At 43.9% G+C, this 14,499-nt stretch overlaps 1 protein-coding gene across 6 annotated transcripts in view; it reads left to right on the forward strand.

Moving 5' to 3' along the window:
• Positions 1-14,499, forward strand: part of ATXN1 (ataxin 1) — a 218,873-nt gene that overhangs the window by 126,558 nt on the left and 77,816 nt on the right. For all 6 annotated transcript variants that reach the window (XM_037380537.1, XM_037380532.1, XM_037380538.1 and 3 more), the window contains one exon: positions 5,863-5,986. The gene's annotated coding sequence lies outside the window, so the exon portion shown is untranslated. The remainder of the gene's footprint in view (positions 1-5,862; positions 5,987-14,499) is intronic.

Genomic DNA, 14,499 nt, shown 5'->3' on the forward strand with positions numbered 1-14,499 from the left:
TTGTTACAAACACACAGACAATAGAGTTGTTTGTACTTAAAACCCCTGTGCGAGAATGAAGAAAGTTGGCATGCTAAGAAAAATGTAAATCTGAGTTGAAATCCCCCCCACCTCCCACTATTCCTGGTTTGACAGCCATGAGAAAGTGGCAAATAGGGGGTGCTTATGTTATAAGGATAATATATAATAGGGATATATATAAAACAGGGATGTTAATGGGGTGATGGATTTTTATTGAAAAATACATTGACAACTGATAGGAGGTATTTGTGAGGTTTTTTCTTCCAGTTCTGTACTGTTGCTTCTTAAGACAAAACAGTCTAGACATGATTCTGTTAGTTTTCTTTTCACCTGGTGGCATCGTGTGTGGCAACCCCTGCCCACCTCTTTACTTGCTCTCTTAATGTCTTATGCTACGCTCTCGTTAGGGGGGAAATCTCATAGAACTTAGGAACTAAGCACAGGGCTAAGCACAGTTTAACCTCAAGTCTTGTTGGAGAAACTGGGTATTACTGGTAATAACAGTTATCACTACATAATATTTAATATTATATAACAATTACCAGTAAGTACATAAAGGGTATGGTTGTGATTGATGTTATTTGTATAAAGGGGATGTCTCAGATGTGCTGGTCAAATTTGTATTGTTATTAAGCATCATGTAAACAGAGTGTGAGTTCAAGCTGGCATCCATGTTTTCATATATACAACTGCCCCCATGGTGTTGAACCTTCATCTGTTTTCCGATTGATTGCTCGTTTGAAGGTGTTTGGGTTAGGGATAGGGTAACGAGAGCAGTGGGGACCACTCTGGGAACAAAGTTGCTTCCATGGTTTCCAGATAATAGGTTTGGAAGGATGGATATCCAGTGAGCAGGGCTGAAAAATCCCATTCCCAGTGTGCTTGCATAGGTTGCTAAAATGACAAGCAGTTTTCCTGAACCTTAAGTCATGAAAAATACCTGCTGTGGATGAAATAATGATGAATAATGTTTTTTTAGATTAAATCTTGGGACACCGATTTTTAGATGACTAACAGTTAACATTAGTTGTGCAGAACCATCAGTCATCTTCAGCAGTGGCTCCTGCACTGGAGGCTGTGAGCTGCAGCCTTACCCCTTCAGCCTCACGTGCTGGTGCTGTCTGCCTGCTGGTTGCAGACAGGTGCTCCCATCCAGCAACACTTCATTCTCCTAGTGAGTAAGCACTCACACTGGCAGTGCCATTCACACAGGAAAGATGTGCTGGGCTGGGGCACAGCCCATGGATGTGTTCACAGTGCTGGGGAAGGTCACATACATGAATTATTCCCCCTGCTGCAGATTGTGGGGCAGGATGGATTGCTTCCTTGTCTGACCCCCATGGTCTGCATGGTTTTCTGGTTTAGGTCCTGCAGGGTATGCCAAGTACCGACAACTTGATTTACTATTCCCTTAAAGCCAGATACAGTTATTCATGCTGCACAGAGCAGGTGTAATGCCTTGTGAAGTTGGACACTTGACTATGGACCACATGCAAAGCCATGGGAAGTGCTTGTGTATGTGACAAAGCTGTGGAGAATCAAGCTTGAGATGAGGAATGGATGCTAAACAAAAATCAGAGTGATGCCTGCCTGCTTTATGCAAACAAATCCCATTTTGTGCTAAGGTGATACTGCTTCACCATAGCCTTAAAGTGTGTTTGAAATTGTGATGTAAGTCTTTTTTACACTAGCAGAACAATTGATGTAAAGATGACTTGACCCCATCAGGAGCAGCCTTTGTACACTAGATGTGATGAGATTTTCAAATTGTTATGAGATTTTCAGATGGGTAAAGCTTGGCATGGCTGGTGTCGAGAAGCTTTTATTAACTTGAAATCTGAAAGATAGTTAATTTTTGGTTGGTTTATGGGTTAGGGTGGGTTTTTTTGTTTGTTTGTTTGTTTCCATTAGAATTTTTTCTCTATGTGTAAAATCAGCAAAACCTGTTGAAAATAATTTAGAAGTTTTTTCCTGACATGATAGATGATATGCACATTAGGTAATTGAAATCGCACATGCTCCAGGAAGATGCAACCTCGCCTTTCCCATTTGTGGTGGGGCAGGACTGAACCTGTCTAAAACTGTTTCGGGCAGAGGGGAGAATAAAGGAGGAAATGAATTACGGTTTTATTTGAGTTGAAGGATTAGTTGTGGGATAATAGCAAACAACGAAACAATTTGGGAGCAACGTTGCCATCTCTTAAACATTTTTATTAGCTTATGCTGATTTGTGAATTAGGAAAACCGAATGACATGATGCAAGAGAGCAAGGAATGGCAATTAAAAACCTGCAGGAAAGGGCTAGAAAAACAGTAATCTCTCACTGCCTGCTCTTCAAAGCAAGATGGAGAGCATGACCTTTTCGTGGAATAAACACAGGGTATTGCACAGAGCTGACTTCTGGTTTTCAGTTTTGCCAATTTGCAGTTGCTCGCTTGTACTGTGGTTCTTACATGTTGATTGCCCTGGGGTCCAATTTTACTATCTTAAATACTCCCAAGAAGTACTTCCATGTTCTTTGATTTGAGGTCTCTTCATCTCTCGGTTACACTTCTAATCTCTCAACTCAATGTCCTTTTTAGCACTCAAAGGCAGGGCTATGCTGTGATGTTTGAATAACCGTAATGTTGTAGGACCATGAACAACAGCTTCCTTGTGTAACACTTCCCATGTATAGCTGAGATGTGATCAGTAAGCGTGATACTGCTTCACCATAGCCTTAAAGTGTGTGATAAGGATTCATTGATCACATTGAAACTTCAGTTGCAAAGCCTGGTTAAAACCTAGTTGTACTGCAAACCAGCCTTCCTTGATGGTCCCTCCAAGTTGTGACTCTTTTGTATATTCCAAGAAGAGCAGCTGGTCACATCTGCATAGCAAAAAGATTGTCTCAATTAGGGAATGAGTACTCTGCCTTTCAGGCGAGGATTGTGCTTCAGTATCTCCCTGTGCGTCCGGAAGGTTGTACTCTGCTGTCTTTAAACCTTAAGCATAAAAACATCTGGGAACATTTGCAGGCAGACGTGCCTTGCCCCTTGCAAAAAGAAGCGCCTACGGGTAAGGTCAAATGTGCAAGTTGTAGCAGATTAAACTAGCTTGTGAAACTATAGCGAATCATCTGCTCCATAATAAGCGGCTGTGTGTGCAGTGCAAAGGCACCCTATGGTAAATACAAAGTCTCTCTCCCTTTTTTTCCCGGAGAGGTAGGCTGTCTTGCTTCATGTCATCTCTCCTATGAAATAAGACTGCATGGAGATGGGTGTCTGCCACAGAGCACCACTGCACTGTGTCGCACAGATGCTGCTTGTGACTTGTTCCCATGTCCACGTGACAGCAGGGGTCTGCAAGACAAATTCCAGACTGACAGCAAGGTAACGGCAGAGTTAGCATGCAACACTTGCTCCTGTTTCGGTGGTTGGAGCTCCAGTACAGGCAATTTGAGCCTTGTTTAACTTGAACAGAATCAAAATCCTAATCTTGCCTGTTGAAGTTCGTGGAAGGACGGAGTGTGGTGGATTTCAGCTCAGTGTTGCATGCAGGTGACTCCCCAGGGAGGCTCAGAGGAGCCTGTGCAAGCAGGAGCTACAAAATCTGACATGGGAGTTGAGGTGTGCATGGAGTAAACTTCCCTGGTCTTACTAAAAGTAATTGGAAGCAATCTAATTATGGCAGAAATGTTAAATATTTTCTCGTACTCCTTTGGATTCCGTTTTCAGGTTCCCCTGCATGTTGAATGGCAAGAGATGAAGATGAAACAAATTGAATTTTTAGATTTTTGGATTGCCAAATTATTGGGGAAAAAACCAAATAATTTTGAAAATGGTGACGTGTTTCATTTTAACACTTAGAAACAAAATGTTAACACTTAGAAACAAAATATTTTCAGTATTTTGAGCTTGGTTGTGGATTTTTATTTTCCAGTCCTGAGTTTCATGTAGTTTAAAGAAGAAATAAGCAGATTGAAAAATTGGTTTGTGTTAAGCAAAATTTTGAGGGCTGACTTAAAAGTAGGTTTGGGTTTTCTTTCTCTTTTTGGTCTGCGTTCTGAAGTTACAAAGCTTGTGAGATCATGCCTGATGGTGTGCGTCTGTCTGATAAGCACCAGAGTCCCATTTTAGTAGAGGAGAGAAGCTGTTGACCGGAGTCCTGGAAGTGTAGCCAGGACCTGGGTATCTCAAGGATCTTGGGGTTGCAGTGCCTCTGTCACACAGCTGTTGTACTTCCAACTGCAAGTTTCTTAAGCCGTGAAGACTTTTGTAATGGGTATCTTGCATTACTACAGTCCATGAGGGAGGGGACAAAGACACATAACTGAGACTAGTGGTCACTATCATCATTGCCAGCGTGCCTTGGAGAGTCCAACCATCTGGACTCTGCTTCACTCACTGCTCTGTGAGAGCTAAGCCTCAGCCGGTAAAACCAGTAATCCTACCCCAAAGCTGGATCACCTGGGCAAATACTGGTTCAGGTTTTGGAAGGTTTTGGAAGAACAGCACTACCGGCTTCTCCAAGGGCTACGCCTCTGCGAGTACGTCAGCAACGTCGTCGTTGCTTTGTATGTTTGACTAAAACAGACAGTCTCAGGGCTGTAAACTTTTTTGAATAGTTGTCATTGCATTGCCTTCCCTCTGCTCTTCACCCATGAACTGCTCCTGTCCATCTGTCTGACTTGTTTCCTGCCATCACGTAGGGTGAGATTCATCTGCATTCATCTGTAGCCATCTAATCTGAGCTCAGTGTCTAGACTCACTTTATGGAGGGAGAGCAGCAGACCTTTCTAGAGAGTGATTCATTCTGTCCTAAAGCAGATGCTTAAGACAGGTCAAATTAATCATTTTCTAGATTGCCTAGTTTCCTCCACTGAAAGTAAGGGAGCTTGTACTGTCTCAGGTGTAGACTTATGTCCTGTGTGTGTTTTCGGTTCAGGGACGTGGTTTCCACCATAGCACTGACAGGATGGGATCCATGGGCACGCATCCTGAAATTACATGTGAAATGTTTGGGGAGCCTTATGTCAAGGAGATAGGAAAGGTTTGTGGCACAAAGTGAAACTAAGACTTTAGGAAGTACAGGTAGACCATGGGAACCTGGCTGACAGAAAAAAATGTTCAATTTGGGCCCTGTGGAAATACACTATTTTAGTATTCTTTGTAGGGTTCACATAAAAATGAAGCAGAGCAGTTTTCTCAGGCCCAAGCTGAGGATAGTCTGATACCTTGTACAGTAGGTAAAAAAAATTAAGAGTTGGTCCACAAAGAAATTCCAGTCAAAAAATAAGTATGAAAGAATCTGCACGATATTAAAAATCTCAGGTGTGAAAAATACTTCCTACTGAGGAACAGCAAGTGTGTGTGTGTGTTATTTTTGGTTTCAGTACTACTCTGTTGCAATATTATAGATAACTACAGAAATAGGTGTTTGTGTCCCCTTAGAGGAATTCATTGAGAACAAAAATCTTTCTGTGTGGATCTCTCTGCACACCGTGGTCTTTGTTTGCAGACACTTTTCAAAACAACCCTGAGTAGTTTTTTCGTCCGTCCTCTTGTTATGGCAACAGAAGTATCCAAGAACTATTTTAATTATGTATCTGCCTCAGCAACTCTGAACTGGGTTTTAATTGTTGGTAATATGAAGTACGGAGCAAATGACTCTTCCTATCCTAGATCAGTGTTTGATGTACATGCATTCTGTACTGGAATCTCCATTGTGGGAGCTCATTAAAAATGCATTTGCTTCAAGGAGATTGAGGAATCAATTGTTCATTTGCTAAGCAGCTTTATGGGTTTTACTTTTTTTATTCCTTGCTTTCCTTTCTTACTTTGTTTTGCTTTTCTTTGACAGCTCCATCTTACTTTATTTGAAAGAAGAAAGCCAGTGAGGACCTGTGAGCAATCCAGCAGCTTCTGAAAAATCTTCATGCTAAAGGATAATCCAGAATTCCCCGAAGAAGAACGTAGTGAATGTTGTGAGTTCCTAGCAGTGATAACAAGTACTTGCAATTGTGTCTTTTGGGGGGTGGTATCTGCACTGTAGTGTCTGCTCCCCTCCCTGTGATGTACTGGGCATCTTTTTGTTCTGAAAACAAAGGCAGGTGTGTTTGGATTGGGCTGCAAAGCCAGACTTGAATTTCTCTCCCTCTCTTTTTTTTTCTTTCTTTTAATGTCTTCAAGGGCAGAGTGGTGGTGTCTAAGGAAAGCCGCTGGGTTTCTTTTCCTTGGACTGCTATGGTTATTTAAAACATTATTACTGCTTTTTGGTTAAATATCTTAAGACTGCATTTGAATGCCTTGTGATTGTGTAGCCTAATAAGAGTGGAAAATATTATGGATATCAGTTAAGCAATCTACAGGTCAGATTCAGGAGTTTTATACCTGCTTGTATAATGTTTGATATTATTGGGCCACTTTCAAATTAGGGGAATGCAAATGTGGTTATTTATGCCTGGTATTCCAAACTCAAATTGCTTTGATCAGTTTATTATATTAATTTGAGTATTTTCAATACAAGTGCTCCTCTCAGAGGTTTGTGTTCATGGAAGTTAGAGTAGCACACCTTTCAGAGGGAAACACAGGCATACAACTAAGATCCTCATCCACATGTGGCATTTAACAAAAGAAACTGTTCCCATGAGGGACGGCTAAAGAAAAGGCATAAATATTTTTATGTTCATTGTTTTTTACATGAAGCCCACTGCTTTTCTGGGTCGAAGTGGGCAAATGTGCAGATCAAATGTAAACATCCTTACAAACAGAGGAAAACAAGAATTCTCTGCCTTCCTGGTTTGAGAATAATCGTTATTTTTGAATGAAGAAGGAACCTTGGGATTTTCAAAATTAGGTGAGTTAGTATTTAAATCCTTATGTCCAAAGTATGCGATGGCCCTTCAAGACATTAGTAGTGATAAAACAGCTGCAGATTCTTCCAGTTTGAGCAAATTAGTTTTTGCACTTTCCATAAATTTAGTAAATATAAGTATTTCTTCTGACTGCTGGGCATACCTTCTAGCTCCCTGAAAGCTGGATGCCCTCCTTGGCTCTGCTTTTCCCTTTGGGTTCAGGCTTTGGGAAGCAGATTGAGACAGAGTCTAAGCAGTGCAGCTTTCCCAAGAGCTACTTGCAAAATAAATGTTAGAGAAGACTGAAAAATCTTTATCATCTCTCCCCTTTCCTGCATGCTTTGATCTATGGTGGAATTGTTAAAGCTGACATTTGGACTTGTTAGTTGTTAGTACCACTATACTGCCAAGTTAGTAACTCATTGAGATGAATAAGGGGCCTCTGAGACCTGGAGCTTCGCACTGTCTATGTATCCAAGCAGACGTGGCCATATCAGCTTATTCCCACACTTGGAAAGACTTCCTGGAAACCACACGGGCTTACTTTGCACGCTGACATCCTAGTGCAGGGGAGGGCAGCCTTAAATAATAATGATATTAATAAAAAACTGTCCTAGCATGCAAAGCTTTTGGGATAACAGGAGATGTTTGTTTGAGATGTTGCAATCACCTCCACTTATTGCAACAGCAGCACCACCTCATACAGAGAGGAGCGTTCCTGGGTCCTCTTAAGGTATGTGGTGTGCCAGATCAGCCAGATAAACTGCATGAGAGGAGGAGGCAATCGTCAGCCATTACAGGGGATGGAGTATCTGTCGAAGATGCTGTCGGTGTGATTATTACATTCTGCCCTGTCCAAAAGGGTTTTACGTGAGCCCACTTAAAGCACAGCCTGGTGGTCTGCTATTGCGGCACCAAACCCTGAATCACACCCGTGAGGCCCAGGTTTGCACAGAAAAAGCATCAGTCTTCTTACCAATGATGGAAAGAAAGTGCTTTTGAGAATGGCTCTCACCCTGGCATCCAGGACCGGTTTCTTTCAGGGAGTCGTTCGTAGGTGATGGATTGCGATTTGAAAGTTCCTTGAGACTCTGTCTTGTCACCTGGCTCCTGCTTGGAGGACAGTGCTGCAAGGAGGAGGTGGTCGGCAAGGCTCCTCCTCTCCCTTCTCTTTCCTTTATCCTGTCAGGGAGACAAGAATACCGGATGAGGAGTGATGGTGTTTCTGCTGAAGGAAATGCCGGTATACAGTGATTTTACTGAAAAATACTGCTCTCCCTTCCATGAGTTGTTGTCACCTTAAGATGTGCAGAAATGATCATCCCTTGTGAGCAGGAGCTGTTCTCATCCCTTCCACTGCCTCCTCCTGCCACCCAGGCAAATTTCAGCAAAAGGGGGGCTCTTGAGGAGGGAGGGGGGCAGTAAATGAGGAGCAGTGTCTCGTATCCACCTAGAAACTGCCTGTTTACTAAACAGTACAAATTTCTCTCTTCCTTTCTCCTGCTCTCATTTGGATGAAGCGCATTTCTGGAATAGCAGAGGTTGTACAAATCAAGTCCATATTCCTCTTTCACAGAGAGAAAAAGGGATGTCAGGAGGATTTGTTAAGGAGGAACATTTATTTCACTTAGTGAGGGGTAAAAACAAAGCAAGGCGAGGCTCCTTTGCTCTAGCAGGAGGGTACCTTGTGAATCCCAGCATACAGTTTTGTAATTTTCTGATAGGATTTAGGTATCCTGAGGTGGTTTTTTTTCCATCCTGAAAACATATGCCACAGCTTTTTTGGAGTGCTAGCCACACAAGCACAAACACATTCTGACAGGAGCAATGAATAAGCTCTTCGTGTTCCTCACTCGCAGGCATTTCTTCACTTCTTTCTTTTTTTTTTTTTTTTTGCATTTACACGAAAACCTCTGGCACGGTTTGTGGGAAATGGAAAATAGATCTCTAAATCCAGTATGTGTCAATAACTGAAACGTCTTCAGTTGATCTCATATCTGTAACTTATTTGGGGCAAACTGCAGATGGCAGGATAGTAAACAACCCTGCTCCTTGCTCCAGCAGGCTGCCCATGCCTGCCTCAGTGGGAACCTGCCACCCTAAGGGCTGAGCCCGGGAGACAGTCTTGTGGACTGTGGCCGCACAAGGCTTAGCTCAGGACCCATCCCGTTTTCAAGCTGCTGCCTGCTTTCTCCACTCCTTGGCCCTTCTTGCTCCCTTCACCCTGGTCCTATCTCATTCATACTCCTCCTCTGGCCACCGGCTGTTTTTCCTGGCACCTGGACCTGCAGCAGGGCTGGGAGCTGATGTCAGTGCTGCTTCCTGAGCTGCCCGGCCAGGCTGGCCCAGCCCGGCGCACCCTCTCCCCAGAGCATCACCTCCCCTGCCTGCCCCCACTGCTGCTGCAGCAGCCCCTCGGACAGGAAGCATGCACGAGTGCCGAAAATTGAACATTAGCAAGCCTTTTTTTGTGGTTTTCTGTGAGCGGCCATCTCCCACGCCTTGAGCCTCAACACTGAGTTTGTGGCATGGTTGGAAGTGATGCCCAGTGGTGAGCTGTGCACACCTTGGAAGAGCAATGGGAAGTTTTGACACATGCAGCCTTCATGTTTCTGAACCTCTTCCCTTTTGAATCGCTTTGGTATCCGTATGCTAAACCATGGTTTTCTATGGAAATTACCAGGCTGCTGACAAAAGAGAGAGAGCTCTGTGTGTGTCCGTTCTTCCCAACAACTGCCCAGTATATGCCACTTGGTATTTATAGGGAGAGGGAAAAAGGGAAGAATTGTTGTCATTTGAAAAATGTCTCTCAGAAATGGCAGTAATTTGTTCCCAGGCATTATTCTTCATTAGGAGCTACAGACAGCTGCAGCTTCCCTTTAAATAGAAATTGCACTCTGTAGGCATGCTATACATAGGGCTTCAGGTTTCTGACATTTCTCTGCCAAAAATCAGAAGTATTTCTCACCAAATAAATGTTTATTCAGAAAGTCTTGTTTCCTGGCTTTTCTTTCACATCACATGCTTCCGCTGGCCAGACAAGAACGGCTCAAGGCTGACATTTGAGAGAGGAAGCTGAAACAGTTCAGGTCTCTTGCAGGGCTTCAAAAAGAAGCCTCTGACCGTGACTCTGGGCCATCGGTCTGGCAGTTTATTTTAACTGATGAACATTGGATTAAAATGGATGTTGCAGAAATACAGCAGAGCCTGCTGTGTCTGTGCAGAGGCGGTGGCAGATGTTTCTGCATGTCAGGTTGGCTCATCCCCTCTCCCAGCCCCGAAGCCGCTGTGCATGGGTGGCAAACCTGCCTTGGTGGCACGCAGCATCCAAGCTACGTGGGGATCCCCGTACGGTCAGTGTATGGGCACCTATAGGCAGCGCAGGAGGGCTGGGCTGTGTCTGCTGGCCCCTGTCACCCACTAGGGATGTGGCCAGGGTGGCTTTGAGTCCTGCAAAGGGATGTGCAGCGACTGGGCCATAAGCCACCAGCACTCAGGGAGCACTGCAGGACCAAACACTTTTTTTGTTCACGGCCATGCAGCTTCCTTGGATTCACCTCTCTCTTCTCCATATTCTTGCTGGATGGCTCGTTGACACATGACTTCCAAACCTGCCTTTTTCCTGCTGTCTTTTCCAGCCTGGACTGTTGAGCTTCCTCCTCCCTTGTCTCCAGGGTTTATCTGGTGGATCCGTACTTTCCATTTGGTGTGCCAGCCCCTACCACTCCAGGAGGTGATTTTGCTGTCGTAGCAGCCCCACTTTGTTGCCTTTTGTAATTTGTGGCCATGCTGTTCTTGTCAAATACAAGATGTCTTCCTCCTGCCCATCTTCCCTCAGTTCTCTCCGCACCCCTGTTTATGGCTTACAGTATGCAATCCATGTATTAAAATAATTTTTAGTTAGGTCATTCATTACTCTCTGCTTTCTTCTCGGCTGATACAGCTTCCAGAGAACTGAGAAGTTGTAATTTCTCCAGGGCTAAAATCCAACTCTTTGATAGGCAGGCATGACGCCTGGGGCCACTACATGTTGCTACCGGTTGTCAGCTTTGTAAAACTTACCCTGCAGAGCAAAGAAATCTGGGCACAAAGATTGTTCTCTTCTCTAACTGCAGCAAGCTGTAGTTTCTCAGTCTGTTCTGCCTTCCCTTCATTGTCTTCCAAGCAAATGGCTGTAAGATTATGACTCCCATGTTTGGACTGAGAACAGCTTTTGCCTGAACAAACAGATTTCTCTTTGGCAGTCACTTTAACTGCTGCCCCAGCTTTTCGCTGTCAGCTTTGTTTCATGATTTGGCGTTAGAGAAGTGCAGGCAGTACTAGTGCATTGGAGCGAGTAAATGCAGCAAGGAAGGCAGGTGAATGCGCTTGTTAATGATTACAGTACCAGGGTGGCTGCAGTGTGGTCCATGAGAGAAAAAGAGTCTCATATTGTTCAACAGTGCAGCTTATGGTTGCTCTGATTTGTAACTTGGTGGTGTCAGCAGAATAGACTTCAGGTCCTTGCTTGCAGCACTCCTTGGTCCAAGAGACTTCCAGTGAAGCCAAGAAACAGCATTGGGAACCAAACCCAGCCTTCGCAGATTGATAACGTGAAAGCTGCTCTAGTATTTGCAAGTTGTGTCTGGGATGAAGCTGACCAAAACACCGGTTCCTATGCCTGTGGGAATATTTCTTCTGCCTCTCCTCTTTTTCAGTGCTGCTTTATTATGCTACTGTGTTAGTGAGCATCACTGGTGAGCTGGTTTGTTGTGCGCACGGTGACCCTAACAGTATCTAGTAGCCTGCTGATGCTTCTCTCAAAGCTGATCATGTTTGTGGCAGCAGCAGCAGGAAGAGAATATAAATTAAGCTCTCCTAGAGGGGAGGGTTTTTTCCATTTTCTGCTTGGAGTGTGCATTCAAAAGGAAAGGCTGCTGCTACTGGTAGGTTAGTTAAAAGGGATCACGAGCCCTTTGTAGCAGAATACTATTCTGAACAAATTGTTCGTAGCAGAATACTATTCTGAACAACTTGTTCATTCATATTTATTGCAGGTTTGTTTGCAGCTTGCCAGGCATATTGACCCTGGATGCTTATGCTGGGAAGGAACGTTAGATAGTCTTAGACAAACTGGCAGTATTGATGCTATCAGTGTTGCTTGTCAGTGAGTTTTCTGTTTCTGGTTGTTAATGGGCATTGGTGTTTCCAGCTGCAGACACTGATGAGTGTTTCAGAGACACCTGATGGCACAAAGGTCAAGAGGAAGAAGATAAAGCAGCGAGTTGCCAGGGTTGCTCTTAGCTTCTTTCCCTGTTGAGATGTCAGAACTAGAGACAGGGTAAGGAAACCTGATATGCTGTAGTCTTTTATTTCTAATGGATTTTCCTGGCAGCTCTTTAAATAATAGAAAAACCCTCCCCACTATGGCAAATCAAGTGTATTGCACAAGTGCAAGTTATTACCAAGTTATTGCACTAGTAATAGGAGCAAATTTGCTTGGGGAGTGAGGGTTGCATTAGATGAGGAGAGGAAGGTTATTCATGGGTTTCGGTGCCAGGCGACCTTCAGTCAGAATTGGGGTGGCGATGTATAAATTCCCTTTGTCTCACTTCCAGTGTTGGGACTGCAGTGAATCCTGCTAAAGCATTATGAAAGCTGTGCCAGTTGAAAGAAGCTGGGCAAAATGTAGTTTGGCTTTGCTAATGTGGACATTTGTGACCAGAACCATGGAGATACCTTGCAACAGTGAGGTGTCCACCATGGAGGCAGAGGGAAAACTGTGCTTTAAGCCTTGAGCTGCCAGGAGTTTGTATCGCTGGCAAATAAAATGTTCTTTTCTCAAGAGCTTGGTTTAGCATTTCCAATGCAAAGAGTTCACAAAAAGAAACCTCAGGTAAGATGAACCTCTGATGAAGTCAAAGTGAGTTTGACATTTAGGGTGGAGGAACAGGAAGAGCACTGGAGGAGCTAATGCTTTTCATGTTCACAGTGTTTTGGGTTGATTTTACATTTTTTTAAAGGAGGGGGTTTTGTTTGTTTACTTGCAAAACCATGCACTGTAAGCTACTTGGTTAAGGAATCAGCTTTTTATTGGGGAAAAAAGGCAAAATAATGTCCTCTTGTCATTCAGTCTGCATCCCATAGTGCTGCTCTTTGAGGCGGTAAGGTCCTCGTTAACTCCCTTCTGAGTTAAGATCCATCCATTAGATCCACAGTGAAAATTACCAGGTTTCTTTTTTACTTTTACTATGTTTTTCTAACTATCTATATTCAACCTGAGAGATAGCCTGCAGAGCAATCAAGGAGCTACAAATACAAGCACTTCCTTCTTGTTATCATTGACCAGTTAAACCAGTTCAGCTGAAGGGGTTTTGCTTGGTGAGCAGTCCTACTGCTCCTGATGACATTCATAGAAAGGGTGAGTGAGCTTTATGTGTCTTCATTATAGGGTGAAGTCTCTTCTCAAATGAAGCAGGCAGTCTTCATTAGCTCTGGGGTTTCTTGTTACTATTATTCTAATGCAATTATCACTTTTCTTCAGCCAGCCTTCTGCTTGCCTACTTACAAACAAACTCTTTCCATCTGGAGAGTATTTTGAGATGGGGAAGGTACAGTGAAGTAGTGAAGCTATTGTTAGCACCATGTTCTTCCTCTCCTTCTCTTCAGCTACCTAGAATGCTATGCAAGGAAGTAGAAAAAAACAAATACAGGACAAACATAATAGGATCCTCCTCTCTCAAAAAAGATTGTGCAAAGGAAAACTGTGATCTGGCTAAGCACATGCAATGGGAGAAAGCATCATACATCAGTCTGTAAGACTCCTGCAGTTCTTCACTTTAAAAAAGCAGCATTAAGAACTGAGGAACCACTCGCTCTGCTCTCAGATGACAAGACACGTTGCTTCAGCAGTAAGTAGTTCTTGGGCATAATGAAATACCTGCTGACTGCAGGGAGTGAGAAAGGCTCAGTCACGATGGGTACATCTATTTGTGCATCCGAGCCCTGTGCAGAGATTCCCAAGCTGACAAGGTGCTTTGCTCAGGCTAATTAGCCCTGCTTCTCCCCTTACATCTTCTCTGATTATGCTAATTAGACTAAGCAGGGTGCTGCCTGACACTGGTGAGAGTCAAAGTGTGTCTGTACAGTCTTGCCCTGCAGCGTGGCCTCGAAACGCCTGAGCCCACTCCACACAAGGCTGCGAGTCTGTGCTGTGTGGCTGTGCAGCACAGGTATTTACTGCAGGTTTAATGTATGTGCTATCAGGAGCCACTGAGCTTTGCGTGGCTTGCTGAGACTGCAGTGGAAGGGCTGAGTGTTAGCGGAGGTCTTGAATGACAACTGCCTGTAGCCTCCTTGCTCTCAAAAAACACGTGCTGCTAGTGTCCTGTTTGTTTTGTTGCATGTGAATGAGTTCCCTGGTTCTGAAGGTGGTGTCTGGAACTCCCAAGCTGGGAAGGGTGGGGAATGGGATGGAATGAGACAGAAGGACCCAGGCAGAGAATCAGAAATGGTGAGCCTGAGGAATGAAAGTGTGAAGAGCTTGGACTTTCCGCTTTTTACCTTATTTACGTGTACAGGACTGGCAGAGAAATGGGTTGGCAGGTTGAATTAGATTGTGAAACCTCGCTAATTAGCTGTGCGTTTCCCTCTCCCTTTTTCCT

Source organism: Falco rusticolus, chromosome 3 (assembly GCF_015220075.1).
Source record: "Falco rusticolus isolate bFalRus1 chromosome 3, bFalRus1.pri, whole genome shotgun sequence".
Classification (NCBI taxonomy): domain Eukaryota; kingdom Metazoa; phylum Chordata; class Aves; order Falconiformes; family Falconidae; genus Falco; species Falco rusticolus.